Here is a 15651-nt window from a genome sequence, read left to right as displayed (position 1 = left end):
GGTTAGGTTTTCGCTTTGATTTCTTCAGGCATTTGATACCTTCTCCCATTGCCTTAGGTGAAGAATTTATTTAAATTGCCTCACAGTGGCAAGGCAGCCGCAAGGGTGGTAAGTGTGCAGTGGGGGAGGGCAGCTGCCCGCCCAGGGAGAAGGGCGCAAGGCCACTTTCAGCTGCAGCTTAAGACGGGCCGGCAGGATAGGACAGCATGGGGTGCGGGGTCTGCGGGCGTCCAGGTGCCGGGAGGTCTGGCAGGGAAAGGTGATGCGGGCAGAAACCAGGAAGCGAGTCCGCTAGGGCCGCTGATCCTTTTTGCACATAAGAAAAGGACAGGTTGGGTTTTTTGATTTTGGGGGTGGTAGGGGAATGGGGGTGGGAAGGGGGACTGGGGGAGGATGGGCTACATATGGCAAAGCCTATGTCAGGTACACAGGTGTCTGGAACATCCTCTTCTAGATCTGGATGTGGGACTGGGTGCCTTCCCAACTTTCTCCCATCAGCTGTCCTCACACAAACATCCCATCCAGGCGTGGAAATGCACAGCCATCACTGGCTGGCCCGGCGCCACTCCTGGTCAGGGCAGCGGGGCAGGAGCAAATATTTATGGAGCACCCACTGTGTGCTGGCCACCCTGCACCCGTGAGCGCAGCTGATCCTCACAACAAACCTAGGGCTTGGGGATGGTCAGTTCCAGTTCTTAGCTGAGGAACTTGGGCTCCCAACGAAGTATTCAAAGCCCCTAAAGTCAGCTAGCTTGTCAGCAGTAGAGCAGGGATTCGAACAGAATGAATCCCACTCTTCATTCATTCATTCAACAAAGAGAGCCTCTACTGCATGCCAGACACTGTCTAGGCACCAGAGTGGCGCTACAGGAACAGAACATTCAGTCCTCGTCCTCACGCAGTGGGTGAAAGAGACAATACATAAAGATGTACGTGATGTTGTGTTCTGGAAGGTGAGATGGAGGAAAGGTAGTAGATTAGAGGGAAGCATGGCCGACAGGCAGGGCTGGGACTGGGGTGAGGCAGGCGAGGCACGGAGGATGCAAAACTCAAGGTGCTCGCACTCAGGGCCCTGCAGGGGCCGGGTTGGCACTTGGTGGCCTGGCTTCCTTAATTTCCTGTCCTTTGGCACCTTGCTCGCCTCACCCTAGTCCCGGCCCTGCAGATCGGGCGTCACGAGGGGCAGGAGACATTTGAGCTGGGACCAGAACGGAGAGACCAGGAGCTCTGGCAGTGGTCCAGGTGGAGGGCGGCATCTGGGGTGTTCCGGGGAGGGACCGCGCAGAGTGCAGGAAGGAGAGGCATCCTTGCATCCCCACTATGCCACGGGCTGGAGGGGAGGCAGGGGACCAGGAGAGGGAGAATGAGGACGGGGCAGCGTAGAAGGTCTGGAGGGACTCTGGCAGCTGGAAAGACAGTGGGTCGGCATCTCCAAGGCCCCTGCAGGACTGCAAGGTTTCCCTGCCAAGGACCAGAGCTCTCCCGCAACCCAGCTGCGCTTCGCCTTCATGTTCAGGGGAAGGGGGGGTTGTCACCTCTAACTTTAGTTTGGGCCAATCTGTCTGAGCATTATGCAGCTGATAATATAAAGGGCAACTCTGAGAATTCAGCCTATACCAGGCTCTGACCCACTATCGTCACAGCAACACTATGAGATAGGTACAGTTATTGTCCTTATTTTACAGGTGAGTAAACTGAGGTATAGAGAGATGAAGTGACTTGCCCAACGTCACACAGCTGGGATTTGCCCTCAGGTTCCAGAGTCCGTGCTCTTCACCATCTCATCTTCTGCCTCTCTCTATCACCAGGACCCAAGAAGAATAAATACACATACCTAGGTCCCCTGTGTTCATGACCGAAGACTGAAACCCACCCGTCCTCATCCCTCTGGCCTGACTTCCACCAGTGGTCCCTTACCTTGCTTCCTCATCTCTCATCGGTGGGTCTAATCCCCTGTTGGAAGTAATCCTGCTTTCACCCTCCAGTTCCTCCCTTTCTATCTGCTTCAGGAGCCTCTCCCTTGTGATTAAACACCAGCCCCTGCCAGCAGCAATTAAGAGACTGGTGCTTGACCTATCACCATGAAAATGGACATCAGATAGGGAATTCCAGCCAACATGGTCTTCTAGAAAACTGGGAGATGTTGTGTGTCATGGTTAAGAGTGAAAGTTTTGGCCTTAGAGTGTCTTGGGTAAATTCTTATTTCAAGACTGTATTGGCCATGGCTTTTGGTTTAAAGTTCCAGAAGCCCAACTCAAACCTGCTTAAAACAAAATAGTCCATTACAGGCTCATGTAAGTAGGAAGGATGGAGGTGGGCCCGGCATCAGGTACATCTGGACCTCCTTTGTGGCTAGGATTGCTACTGTCCCTGATGTCCACTCTCCCCTTCTTTCTTTTAGGTGCAGATCTCCCCTGTTAGTTCTTGACCACCTGGTCTGAGCCTGCATTTCCCAGTTTGCCTTGCAATGATGTATTGCCATGCCTAGGTTTTGGCCAATAGGACAGAAATAGAAGTGACGTATGCAGTTTTGTTTCATGACTTTAAAACTGAAATTGCTTGCTGTCTTAGTTTATCAAGGCCGCTATAACAGATACTGCAGACAGGTTGGTTTAAATGATAGGAATTTATTGGCTCACAGTGTGGAGGCTGGAAGTCCAAAGTCAAGGTATCAGCAGGCTTTTCTGAAGTCTGGAGTGTTTTGGTAGTGGTCTGCTGGACATCAGTCTCTGCCTCATCACAGGACAGTCTGTCTCCATCTCCTGAATTTCCCCCTCGTGCCCTGCCGTCTGTTTCAGTCTGGGTTTTCTCTCCTTAGAAGTACTCCTGCATACTGGATGAAGGTGTACCCTGATTCACTTTGGCCTTATCTCAATAGGGTCTTCAAACAGCCTATTTACAAATGAGTTCACACCCCCAGGACTGGGGGGTAAGATTTGAACTTGCCTTGTGTGGGACATGATTCAATCCCCGACACTTGCCTTCCACACATCCTACTTCCCAAGGGCTGTGAGTGGCTTGGGAGCTTCGTGCCCCAGAAAAACATGCTATGAAATCTCAATCCCTTCCTGGGGGTGCGAGCCCCTTGTACGTGGGGCCTTGTGATGAGGTGACTTCGGGGAAGGTATGGCCCACCTCAGTCAGGATGGTCTTAATCCTACTACTGAAGGTATTATAGGGAAAGCCAAAGACAAGAGAAAGCCAAAGGGACCAACCAGAAGCTGAACGTCGACGGATCCCAGAAGAGAAGGGAGAAGCCAGGAGAGGCTGTCCTGTGTCCTGATATGTGACAGAAAACCCACCAAGGACCACGGACGGTGGACAACCAGCCCAGAATGCTGCGGTCTTCTGGGAGAAAGCACTCCCCCACTCGTGCCTTGATTTTGGACTTCTAGCTTGAAAACAGTGAGCCAATAAATTCCCATTGTTTAAGCCAATCCATTGCGTACTATTTGTTTTAGCAGACTGGGAAGTAAAACAGGCTGGAATGCGGAAGTGGTCCTGCGAGGTGGCTTTGACTGTGTGGTTAAGGGTAGTGGGAGCAGCCAGCTCTGACCTGGAGATGGAAGCCACCTGGTGAGGACAGGAGCCCCTCCCTGCCAACCTGGACCTCTGGATGGTGGCATGGAGAGTGGAGCACAGCCTGCCAGCCCACCCTGGACCATCACCTAAGAGAGAAATGAACTCCTATCTTGTTTGAAACTTTGCATCTAAGGGTTTGTTACAGAGGCTTAGCCTGTACTCTAAAAAAAACTTGCTTTTCAGAGTTTGTTCTAGGCAGGAGGCTTCTTTCCCAAGGCAGGGAAAATAGCTGCAGCCAACCCCAGGTCTACATCTTCTTAATTTAGCCACCCAGGCAGAATGAGCCTGTTTCTCTCTGTAGCCATCTCTCAGAAGAGGCTCGGTTAGCCTTGCTTGGCTCATGTGCCCACTACTCAGACCCATCACTGGGGGCTGGGGCTGGGGGTTAGGGTGGGCCGACTTAGGTCTGTGCTGGAGCAGGTCCTGTCCACGGCCTCATCAGAACTTTGTGGAAGATGGGGAGGGCTGTCCCATAGGAAGGAGGAAGGAATACTTCCACTATGACCCCTTGGTATTTGCATGACCTTGGGTGCATTACAAAACCTCACCAAGTCTGTCTTCTCACGGCCAAATGGGGGCACTTATCTAAAAGTTAATGTGAAACAATCAGCACAGAGCATGACCCATTGTAAGCACTCAAAGATGATAGCTATTATTTTTATTTTTGATTAGCTATTTCTATTCACCTCTGCTGATTAGTAAGGAGGATAAGGGGGATGTTTAGAGGTACAGGTTTGGAAGGTCTTTGGCTCCTGGCCTCAGTTTGGAGGAACTGACAGATCTGACAAGACAAACCCTCAAGCTGTGCAGAAGAGATGGACACAGTGCTGTCATCGCTGGGGGAGGGAGCAAGGGATCCTGACGGGGAGTCTGAGAGTCCTCCAGGGAAGGCAAGCCCCTGTAAAAACGAAGCGTCTACTCAGTGGTTCTCGGTGTGGTCCCTGGACTGCAGTATCGGCCTCGCCTGGAACCTGTCAGTGATGCCCACTCGTAGGCCCCAGCCCAGCCCTATGGACTCAGAAACTCTGACCCGCCCTCCGGTGACTCTGGTGCGTGCTCAAGTTTGAGAAATGTGGTCTAGACAAATGTCACTACACCAAGAGGGAGGGAGGCTTCAGGCCTTGCCTGGGCAGTCACTTAAAAGCTGGCCTTCTCAGAGGAATCCCAGTATGCGGGTCACCAGCCACTGGGGGAGGTGACGTGACTAATCTCGGCCCCCCTGGGAGCGAGCGAGGGGCGGCGCAGCCCGCAGGGCTCCTGACCCCACCCGGGTGCTGTGCTCTGCACGGTTTCTCGAATCCGTGGTGAAGACCCCATAGAAGGGAAGGCCTATCGGATACACCAGAGATTCCTAAGTCAAGTTGCAGCTTGTGTTTAAAGTCCTGCTTGCAATGTCTGGCCTCACCAACATGGAAAATGAGAAATGAGGCAATAAAGGGAGGTGGCTGAGTCAGAACTCGGGAGTGCTGAGGGAGCCGGACGGCAATAAAGGACCAGGAGCAGAGGGGAAGGTTAGAAAAATGTTTAGTCTTTGCTTTATTGAGTTACAACAAATGAGCAACAAGTTAGAAAAATTGGTTTTATTCAAACTCCCTAGCATTTTATTTTATTTTGTGCAGTGTACTCAAACGGGGGGGGGGGGGGGGGGGCGGGCAAAGGGATTGCAAACACAATTCATATTGCAACATTTACACCAGGTTTGTCTCTTGGTTTTTCTTCTTTAAAAATTAGGACTAACCAAAAAAAAAAAAAAGTGCACTCGGGAATCTAACATTGGCCCCAAACAAACACGCAAACAACAACAAAAAAAATCAATTCATGGTGAGGCCTCAAGCTGAAAACTTGTCAAATACCACACCAAGAAAAGGCAGTTAAGAACAGAAATAAAATCAAAGCTGTTCCTCTTTGTACCATCTAGATATGCAGCTGTTTTGTTTAAATTTCATGAAAGTAGCAATAATGCTAACAAGCACGAGCCCTCTGTGCTGGTATGGAAGGTGATCACGGAGCGCTGCGCCCCGCTACCCGGGCCCCGGATGCTGGGGCACCCGGGTCTGGCCTAAGGGCCAAGCAGGTGAGAAATCAGGCCTCCTTCTTGGCGGCTGAGAAAACTTGGGCATGGCTAAGGCAGGGACCCTGCGGGCAGCGAGGGAAGAACTGAAACGGACTGGATTTGGAAGATCTGCCGTCTGTAAACCCACTCCACGTTGCAACGGAGGCCTGAATCTCAGCCCTTCCCACGGAGAGCTCTCCCCAATTTCAAACTACCTTTAAAAAAAAATTCTTCTTATCTAGAATCCAGTAGATATAATGGCACTAATGCTAACATCCAAAATAATAATAATAATAATAAAAATAAAAAAAAAATAAAAGGAGAAAAGAGAAAAGCACATGTGATCAGCCCCCCGGCCTGGGGAAAACACCTTATGATGGTAGTGCTGGAAAAGTAAGTCGCCCTTGATTAAAAAGGTAACAAAATTCCCACATGGTACAAATCGGTTCCAGTATCGCAAGAGGTGGGGGCCGGGGCAGAGGCGCAAACTATTTACAGGGACCCGCTGAAAACGCAGTAGTAGGACTTGGGCACCGGGCACGATCCCTACCCATCCTCTGGGAGGCATGTGCAAAAGCAGCAGGGGCTCCTGCACCCTCCGGCACACGCAGCCTAACAAGCAGCTCCACGCGGAGTCAGGGGTGGAGGTCCCGGGCGGAGAGGCAGGTTCTCTTCGTTCTTCAAAGACAGAGCGCTCCCTGGATCAGCTCGTTGGTTCTCAGGGACTTGGCTGGAAGGGAACACAAAACCAGAGAGATGTCAGGGAGGTGATGGGCGTGCCTGGGGCCGGACCCGCAGAGGTTGCCTCTCCCCGCTCTGCTGGGGAGACCCCTTCTAAAGCCACGCGGGGGGAGGGGAGAGGCGGGCGCCCTTCAAGTACGCGGCCCGTTTTCAAAGTCCGCCTCCTGTGCCCCTGGAAGCCCCTCCAAAACAACGCCTTTGAAAACAATGACTTTCCGGGCAAGTTAAAGGGGTGGTCTGTGATTTTTTCCCCATTAGTATGAGACCCTTTGATTATTCCTGGAGGCGCCACTGCTCGCAGTGGCTTCTACCAGGGCCTGGGTCAGACAAGACTGGACTTGGGACCTCACTAGCCCCTCACGGGCTTAACCTCTCAGGGCTCAGTTTCGCTTCTGTCACAGAGCCCCGCCCCGTGGACGTGGGAAGAGTGAGGGAGCTATGATGGGATTAAGCCTGGCACACGGGGAGGGCTGTCCATGCTTTTGTTATTTTTGTTTATTTTGCTAACTGGAGCCTTATCCAAACATGGCAGGATAAAGCAGTAATAGTAATAGTAGGCTAAGACACTTTAAGTGTATTTTTAACTTAATATTTATATCAACCTTGAGACTATAGATATGATTATCATTCCTGTTTTACAGCTGGGGAAACTGAGGCTGAGAGGCTAAATAATTTACTCAAGAGCACAGAGCCAAGATTCAAACCCTAGCAAGCCCACCTCTAGAGTCTATGTTCTTTTTTTAAAAATTTTTTTATTTTTTACATTTAATTTAAATTTTTAATTATCTTTTTTAAAAGTTAGTAGATCACACAAAATGTTACAATGAAAAACGTAAGAAGTTCCCATATACCCCACTCCCCACCCCTCACCCCCAATAGAGTCTGTGTTCTTTTAACAAGCAAATAGTACTCACTAAGAGTCGGTATGGAGAAGTGTTTAATTCTGACACACTGTGAAGTAATGAAAATAGTCCAAGGACCTCTCTAATTACTTTTGTGGGCTGCCAGGACCCAGAGATCCTAGGAAGTAAATCCGAGGGGAGGACTCAGAGCTGTGAGGGCTGTGGCAGCCCCTGTGATGGGCTGGGGTTGATTGATCCAGAAACTCCTGAGCCCAGTGGCTTTTTCTTTGTCTCCTTCCTGGTAAGGCTGTGCTCCCGCCTGCCCCTTCTGTGGCTGAGAAAGGCCCGGAGAGGTATTTTTCTGTTCAGGGCACCAAGAGCAAGAAGACATGGGTTCGCAGCCTCAGGCATAGATAGGCCATCTCTATTTGCCACTTATTATTATTTATTAAGATTTATTTATTTCTCCCTCCCCCCCCCCCAGTTGTCTGTTCTCTGTGTCCATTTGCCGTGTGTTCTGTGTCTGCTTGTATTCTTGTCAGTGGCATTGGGAAACTGCGTCTTTTTTGTTGTGTAATCTTGGGCGGCTCTCCTTACGGGGCACTCTCCTTGCACGTGGGGCTTCCCTATGCGGGGGACACCCCTGCGTGGCAGGGCACTCCTTCCATGCATCATCACTGCACGTGGGCCAGCTCCACACGGGTCAAGGAGGCCCTGGGTTTGAATCACGCACCTCCCATGTGGTAGGCAGACGCCCTATCCATTGAGCCAAATCGGCTTCCCTGCAACTTATTTCTAATGTCTGGATATTAAACACGCCCGTTTTCTCTAGACACTGCTGGAGGGAGACTGAGTATTAGAGTTCAGCAACTAACCTGCAAAAGAAGTGCTGGCGGCTGAAAACGGACTCCAGGGGTGTTCTTGGGATGGGGGACCTCTGCCCCCCTATTCTAGTCAAAGTCACGGAGGCATAAGAGCTACAGGGATCCTGAGGGGGGAGGCTGCCAGCATCACTCATTTCACAAGAAAAACAATGGGAAGCATTCCCCAGGTCACATGACTGATGGGCAGCAAGGTCAAAACCAAAAACGATCATGACGGAAAGAAGAGAGATAACAGCTCCCACCCACGTCACACGTGACCCGAGGCAGGCCTGGGCTAAGCGATGATGAGGACCACCTTGTCTACCTCTTCCCCTAACCTGGGAGGGGGTGACTGGTATGCTCCTTCCAGAGGAGAAGCTGCGGCTTATAGTGGTGAAATGACCTGCTCCACATCAGGCGAGCAGGCAGTGGAGGAGCCTGGGTTCCCCGGGCCGACTGCCCGCCTGGGTGGGGGCTCCCCACGCACCTGGCTGGCTCCAGGCACCTTGTCTTAGGTGTGCAGCCACCTGGGACAGTGGAGGGCATGTCTGCCTCCCGGGCACCCAGCAAGGGCCACACTCTCCCTCCGTGACAAAGGAGACCACAGCAGCTGCCTCCTGTGCTCCCCAAGGAACGGGGGCTCCCCGCCGGCAAACAGGCTCGGCCCCACCTTGGGAAAGGAGGCTGCCTTGGGATTTCAGGCTGGCTTTCCACCTGAAAGGTTCTCAAGATCCCAGGAAACCAGGTCCGAGGAGGGGAGCCAGCTACTGTTCTTCCTTCTCCCAACCAGGCTGAGGAAAGCCAGGTCTGGGCGCAGGGCCGCGGGTGTGTGACGCAGTGGGGCGTAGCGGTAGGAGCTATGGCTGTGTTGTTGGGGAGACGTGGGATCTCAAGTCTTCTACTTGTGTGCCAAGTGCCCCCGGCCAGGGACTTGCCCTCGTTGAGCTGCACTTCGACCATACAGGAGCCCCTGGCGGGTTCCAGATGAGGGGCGCAAGCTCCTGCCGCGAGCTCGGTCCATGTTGCTTCATTTTCCCTTGAGGAAGGCCAGGTGGAAAAACAGGGCTCAAAGGGTGAGCGAACTCACTGTGTGGGAGAAGATTCTCCTTCCCTCTCTTCCTCCTTCCCTCTCCCTCCCTCCCTCATATTATAAACCAAATGGAAACACCTCTTCAGGGATTGGCAAAAACTCACTTTGGGGACAAATATTAAGGTGGCTCTCCAACTAGCAATGTGTTTTTATGATTCCCTGTGTAATTTTTTAAGGACACAAACATTCATAATCCTCCAACCCTATGAATTAATAAAGAAAAAATGTTAACTAAGCCTCTTAAAAAAATGGATTGCAAGGTCAAAAGAGTGACCTTTGTAGAGATCTCAGCGCCTGAGGAGGATGGCCTGGGCCCTGGAAGCACTGCTGAGAAGCACGTGGGCCGTCATCTCTGGCCTTTCCTGGGGTGGGCAGCAGTGAGTGCACCGGGCTGGGGGGCTGGGCAGCACTCCCCTACGGAGGCCGAGAGGACGCTGACAGGGAAGGCAGGGTCTGGTCTGCAGCAGGGGTGTCTGTTCACAGCTCTGGCCCGGGAGCCAGGTGGGTGGGAATGAAGTCCGGAAGGGGATGCCACAGGGACACCTGATTTCTTCACCCAGCAGCACAGACCGGAATAGACACAAACCCGTGTTCTTCTCTGGATTTTTCTCAGGTACAGGCAGGCCATAAAGCCCAAGCTAGCAGCCCAGGCCCCAGCCCCTCGGCCTGGCCATCCTTGCATACCTCAGAGTGAAATTTCCAGTCTTTCTGCTGGAAGCCTTCAGTTCTGACCTCTGTTGGGTCATTCTCCCCATGGCCAGGTGGCCTCCTCCACATGGCGGGTTGAGCTGCTCACAGGCATTTTCTCCCTCAGGGGCACAGCTGCGGCCCACCCGCCTCCTCCTGGGCAGGGGTCCCAGCTTTACCCTCCCTCCAGAAGGCCTTTGCATCTCCTTGTGAAATGCACCCACATGGGTGCTTCCCAGCACAGCTGCTCTCACTGTCTGGAGACTGCCTAGTTAGTGGTCCTTTGTTGTAAGTCTGTGAGGACAAGGACCGAGCCCAGTGTTGGCTGCTGAGCCCTGCACCCCACACAGGGCAGTCCACAAGCGTCTGCTGAATGAGTGCTGTCTGGAGAGGTGGCTGGGTGCACGGGGTGGGAGGCCAAGTCTACATTTCAGTGAGGTTTTTCTGACTGTGCAGTCCCTCACAAATCCCCCTGAGCTTCTACCCAGTGTCTGACCACCTGGCCATGGCAGAGATCACCTCGCCACGGAGACCAAATCTTGGGTTTGGAAGGAATGTTCAAGGTCATCTGGACCAGCTCCAGCGGACACACAGACTGAAGCCTCCCCAGGACAGGGACCCCTCGCCTCCCAGAGCAGGAGGGACATCTGGGAAGGGTATTAAGGACGTCTAAGTGGATCAAAATCTGCTGTCCCGGTAGTCTACCCTTTGGGGAAACAGGAACAATTAGAAATCTTTTCCCATGTGCGAACTTCTTAGCTGGCTTTCTTTTTCTCCTTAATTTTCCCCAGAGGACTTTCCCTAAGGCGCCGGCTACACGGGAGAGAGTAACACTGTATTTGCGAGAAAGAAAATCCTGATAGCGCTTTCTAATTGCTCAGTAAGATTTCCGTCAAGAGAAGAGGGGAATCTGACCTGATTTAGGGATGATTTTGTCAAGCTTCCATTTCCTTTTCTGGGGAGGCATGGTCTGATTTTAATTAGACAGGAGAAAGGGAACATGTGGCGGCATGGAGAGGGACTAAGCGACTGCCCAGTGGGCGGGTAGGAAGAGGGGACTCCTCGTGTGAATAAATCCAAAACCGTCCCTGCCCTGGGGCTTGGTCAGCTCGGGCACACGCAGCCCAAATTCTCCATCCCTGGAGTTGTTTTGGGAGCCCCTGGACTTGGGGACATTTCCAAGACGTCCAGGCTGCTTGAAGGACAGCTTGAAGGCAGCAGACGTGACAGGGTGTCGGGCCCTCTGGCCCTGGACTGGTGGACAGTGTCCAGGGGAGTGTGCCGCTTCAGTGCGGCAGGCCGATTCCCAACGGGGTCGTGCCTGTGGGTTTGGGATTGGATCCGAGCTCCACCACTTTCTAGCTGAGTGACTGTGGCTCATTCTTTTCGGTCATAAAATGAAGAAAATAACGTCTACTTCAGAGCATTATTGTGAGGATTAAACAAGTTTACATGTGCTGAGCGCCCTCTGTAAAAGGGGGGAAAGCTGTACCTCCTGCATCGGGTTGCCTCAAACTTTAAATGACTTACTTGATGTGCTTAGAATAATGGCATGTACATGGCATGTGCCGACCAATGGCAACTCCTCCTAGCAGCAGTGCTGGCACGTTCCATGTGGCCAAACATCAATGCAGGTGCTTGGCAATGTCTTGCTCAAGTATTTGGACTCATTCTTAGGAAAGGAGGAATTTCATTTCTCAGGTGCTCAGCAAATGCCACACTTCATCACCACCCCTTCCTACCCCCATACCCCCCGAGAAGCAATTACTACAGGGGACAAGTGGGGCCCTGTATGAGTTTCCCAGCGCTGCTGTAACAAATGGCCACCAAACTGGTGGGAACAGAAACAGATTCTCTCGTGGTTCTGGAGGCTAGAAGTCAGCAGGGCACGCTCCCTCTGACGGCCCTAGGAGGGATGCTTTGCTGTCTCTTCCAGCTTCTGCAGCTCCAGGTCTTTGGCTCGTGCCTGCATCACTGCAGTCTCTGCTCCATCTCCTCCTGGCCTTCTCTTTTTTCTGTACCTTCTCTTCTCTCTCTTATAAGGACACTTGCCATTGGATTTAAAGCCCGCCAATATGATCCAGGATGACCTTCTCTCCAGAGCCTTAATTATATCTGCGAAGACTCTTTTCCCAGGTAAGGTCACATCCCCAGGCCCCGGGGGTTAGGACATGGATGAGTAGTTTTGGGGGTTGGTGGTCAGCATCATTCAACCCACCACAGCTCCCAACAGAAAGCGCCAACCTGGAAAGGCAGGAAGCGGGTGGCCGAGCTCTTCTCCATGGCTGTTCAGAGGACAGTGTGCAACTTCAGGCTCAGTGTTTATTGAGCAGGTGCTGATGCTAATGCCAGGCCCTGTTCTAGGGGCACTTACTTACACCATCTCATTTAATGCTGGCCAACAACAGACAACTCTATGTATCTGTGGAATGCATGATGGCGGGAGGAATGCACCAAGCACTTATTAGGAACCTCTCTAGGCTCCAGTTACCTCACTTTCTTGCAACCCATATCCTTCCTCTGAAAGTGAGGGAGGTGGATTTCATGGTTCCTAAGTAGCTAGCAGCTGTCCAAAGCAGGGTGAGGATTCCTAGGGTGCAAATCTCCAAAATTAGGTAAATGGCAGTGATAGTCGTTAACTCGCCTGTAGGTACCAGGGAAGCAAAGCTAATGGGCAGTTCCAGAGAAGTGTCACCTGGTAAATATCTGGCAATAGGTTCTTCAACAGACCTTTCCCTCAAGTTGTTCATATGCCTAGAAAGCACAATGTCCCTCAGTCCTCTTCTCTGCCTGCAGTCATCTAATGGGGCAAATGAGTGATGGAAAAAATGAGGAGCAAAAGGACTGAAATACCAGTCGCCAAATAATTGAAAACCAACTACCTTTGTTGATTCTCGGGTTGATTCAATAAACAGTTATTGAGTATCTGCTCTGAATCAGGTATGGAGGATTCAGAGATGAATGAGAAATGGTCCCTGCCTTCAAGGGTCTGGTGGAGGACAGAGATAATTACAATCCTGCCAGCCATTCATTCATGCATGTGTTCCTTCAACTAATTGGAAAGTTAATCTGAACAGAGTGTGGAGCATACATATGCTGGATCCTAAGGTGTAGCCAGGATGCCACACCCGGCAGCCTGGACTATTTTAAGCAAGATGAACTATGAAAAATATTTTTCTGACATTTCACGAATTCTCCCTCTTCCCCAAAGTCATGCCTGATCATCAGGAGTTGGACACTGTTGTCAGAAATCTGGGGACAGAGAAGTCAAGTTTAGACACTGGCTGAGTGAACTCTGGCCAGTGCCTTCAGGTTCCTGAGCCTTGGTTTTCTTTGTTTAAAACAAATGGGGAGAAACCACGTGCGGACTGGCGGGCGGCTTTAAGTGAGACAATGAATGGGCAAAACCCAGGGCTCTTCCTCTGTGCGCCTCTGATAGATACTGCACGCTGCTCTTAGAACGTCCAGACGTGCTCACGTTGCCTCTGCATTCGTACCTCATGTGTGTGGACCAGACTGATCTAGGCAGGAGCTGAGCAAATCTGCACAGATTCGCAAAGTTCCTGGCACAAAGAGGGCACTCTGAAATGCTTGCTGAGTAGACAGGGTGTGTGTTAGTTTCCACTCCCAAACAGCGTCGAGGAACAACCACATCCTGCTCTTTTGGCCTGGGCTGTGGGCCACCATGTTTAGGGGCTCTCGCCCGACAGATGAAGGGTGGGCTCCAGGTGCCACTGGCTGCTGGCTGAGCAGTCCAGGGCAAGTAAAAGGGGGGAAAGTCTTACCTACCGCATTGGGTTGTCTCAAACTTTAAATGACTTACTTGATGTGCTTAGAATAATGGCATGTACATGGCATGTGCCGACCAATGGCAACTCCTCCTAGCCGCAGTGCTGGCACGTTCCATGTGGCCAAACATCAATGCAGGTGCTTGGCAATGTCTTGCTCAAGTATTTGGACTCATTTTTAGGAAAGGAGGAATTTCATTTTTCAGTCTTTTACAAGGGCAGTTCCCTTAATTGTTTGGACCCAGAGACCAAAGTAAAACAACAGAATTCAAAGGTGGGGAAAGATGCCTTCTCTTTGCTTCTAGTCTCAAGTGAGCCTGAACCGAACCGGATGCTGTCATGAGCCTTGCAAAGCTCATAGCAGAGGGTGGCTCCAGGGACATGCTTTATTCCTACAGGAGAAATCCTACCATAGAGTCAGCTCTCAGCAGCATACCCAAAGTTCCTTCTTTCTCTCACAGGCATCACATAACACCTTTTATGAAGTCAAAACCAGGAATTATTTTCAGATTATTTGTGCAACAACTTGACTCAACTGCAGGTTCCTAAATAAATATATATTTAAATAAAGGCACCACTGAGTATTTGGGAAACTAAGAGAGCCTTCCCTGTGTTTGGTTCATAAAAGCTGTGAAAAAATTTGGAAAGACTTTGTCCCAATGAGTTGAAAGGTTCATTTAAGGGGTGGACAGATTGGTGACAAGTGGCCTTGGGGCCTCTGGGGAGCTGCCACCCCCAGACAATCCCCCACTCTGAGGTGGGGGTTCCGAAGTGCTTCTGCGCCCCCTGAGCATCCTTACTCTCGAACTCAGGCGACACAGCCAGCTCACAGAGCTTTTGCTTGCTGTGGAAAGCCATCAGGCTTTCCTTCCTTCGGCCTCTTGTCATTATCGACTGAACCTCAAGCTCTCCTCTCGGGGCATTCCAAGGCTGCTCTGGTCCTCCGCCTGTGCCGCTCCTTCTCCCATCTCTTGCCTAGGGTGTTTCTTCCTTCTGAACTGCTCTTTTCCTTATCTCTGTGCCTGGCTAGCTCTTTCCCATCAGCTAGGCCCTGAACCAGAAGCCCCCTCCTCCAGGAAGCCTCCCCGGATCCCCCGGCCCGGGCTGGAGTCCCCTCCCCTGTACGCTCGCACAGAGCTGTGTGTGCCTTCATCACACCACGCGCCCGCTGGTGCGTGAAGGGAAGCGCAGTGTCCTCTCTGCAGTGAGCTCCACGTGAACGGGGTGCACGGCCCGTCTCGCTCCTTGCTCATGGCGTGGAGGCTGGGCTGCTCCGTACATCAGGGCCGAGCCCTGCTGCTCCGCTTGTCTACTGTGGCGTGGGAGGGGAAAGCCAGCGCTTTAGACTGATGTCACCAAGCAGAAAAGGTCAAGGCAGTCGAGGGGCGTTCAGGCAGAAGCTGACTGGACAAGAAAAACCACTCCTTTGTCTCAGCAGGGGAAGCGTGGGCTAGGCTGCTCAGGTCTGAGAAGGCAGTTAGGAACGCAGCTGGGGGGAGCAAGAAGCCCGGGGCAGCGGCTGGAGGTGGGTGCTCGGTGCCCTGGGTGCCCGCCACACACCTCCACCCCGCTCCTGCCCCAGCCCCCTCCGGGCTGCAGTCCCCCCCACAGCCCCTTGGCTCTTAACTCTTAGGAAAAGACTTGAGGGCACTGGAACTGGGTATTACGTTGCTCTTCTCACAGCCCACAGAGCTGGCTAAAACCAGGTTTCTAGAGGTTTTTTATTTATTTGCCATGTGCCTCTTTTTATCCCTGAATAAACGAATTAATGAGCAGCATGGGCAGCCAATGTTGTCTGAGTTCAGTTAATGAAGAGGCACGATCGTTTCCAGGGTTCCCTTTGGGACCTCATAAATCATTTTGGTGGGTCTTACCTCTATTTCATCATTTTCAAAGATGACATGGGAGGCCCCTCCTGTTTCTTTTTAAGGGATCTCTGGAGAAGCCAACCTGGGCAAACCGTACATCTCCCTTCTTATTCCCAGCTGCCCTGGTGAAGTGTCAG

The 15651-nt window shown here is 51.8% G+C and overlaps 1 protein-coding gene across 5 annotated transcripts in view; it reads right to left on the bottom strand.

Annotated features, from left to right (window-relative positions):
• Positions 1-5089: 5089 nt before the first annotated feature.
• ZHX2 (zinc fingers and homeoboxes 2) overlaps positions 5090-15651 on the bottom strand; it is a 158387-nt gene continuing 147825 nt past the window's right edge. For all 5 annotated transcript variants that reach the window (XM_058275969.2, XM_004482101.5, XM_058275970.2 and 2 more), the window contains one exon: positions 5090-6365. The gene's annotated coding sequence lies outside the window, so the exon portion shown is untranslated. The remainder of the gene's footprint in view (positions 6366-15651) is intronic.

The sequence above is a fragment of the Dasypus novemcinctus genome, chromosome 14 (genome assembly GCF_030445035.2).
Source record: "Dasypus novemcinctus isolate mDasNov1 chromosome 14, mDasNov1.1.hap2, whole genome shotgun sequence".
Taxonomy (NCBI): Eukaryota; Metazoa; Chordata; class Mammalia; order Cingulata; family Dasypodidae; genus Dasypus; species Dasypus novemcinctus.
Note: the sequence above shows the minus strand (reverse complement) of the source record. Positions and strands in the feature narration are given on the sequence as shown.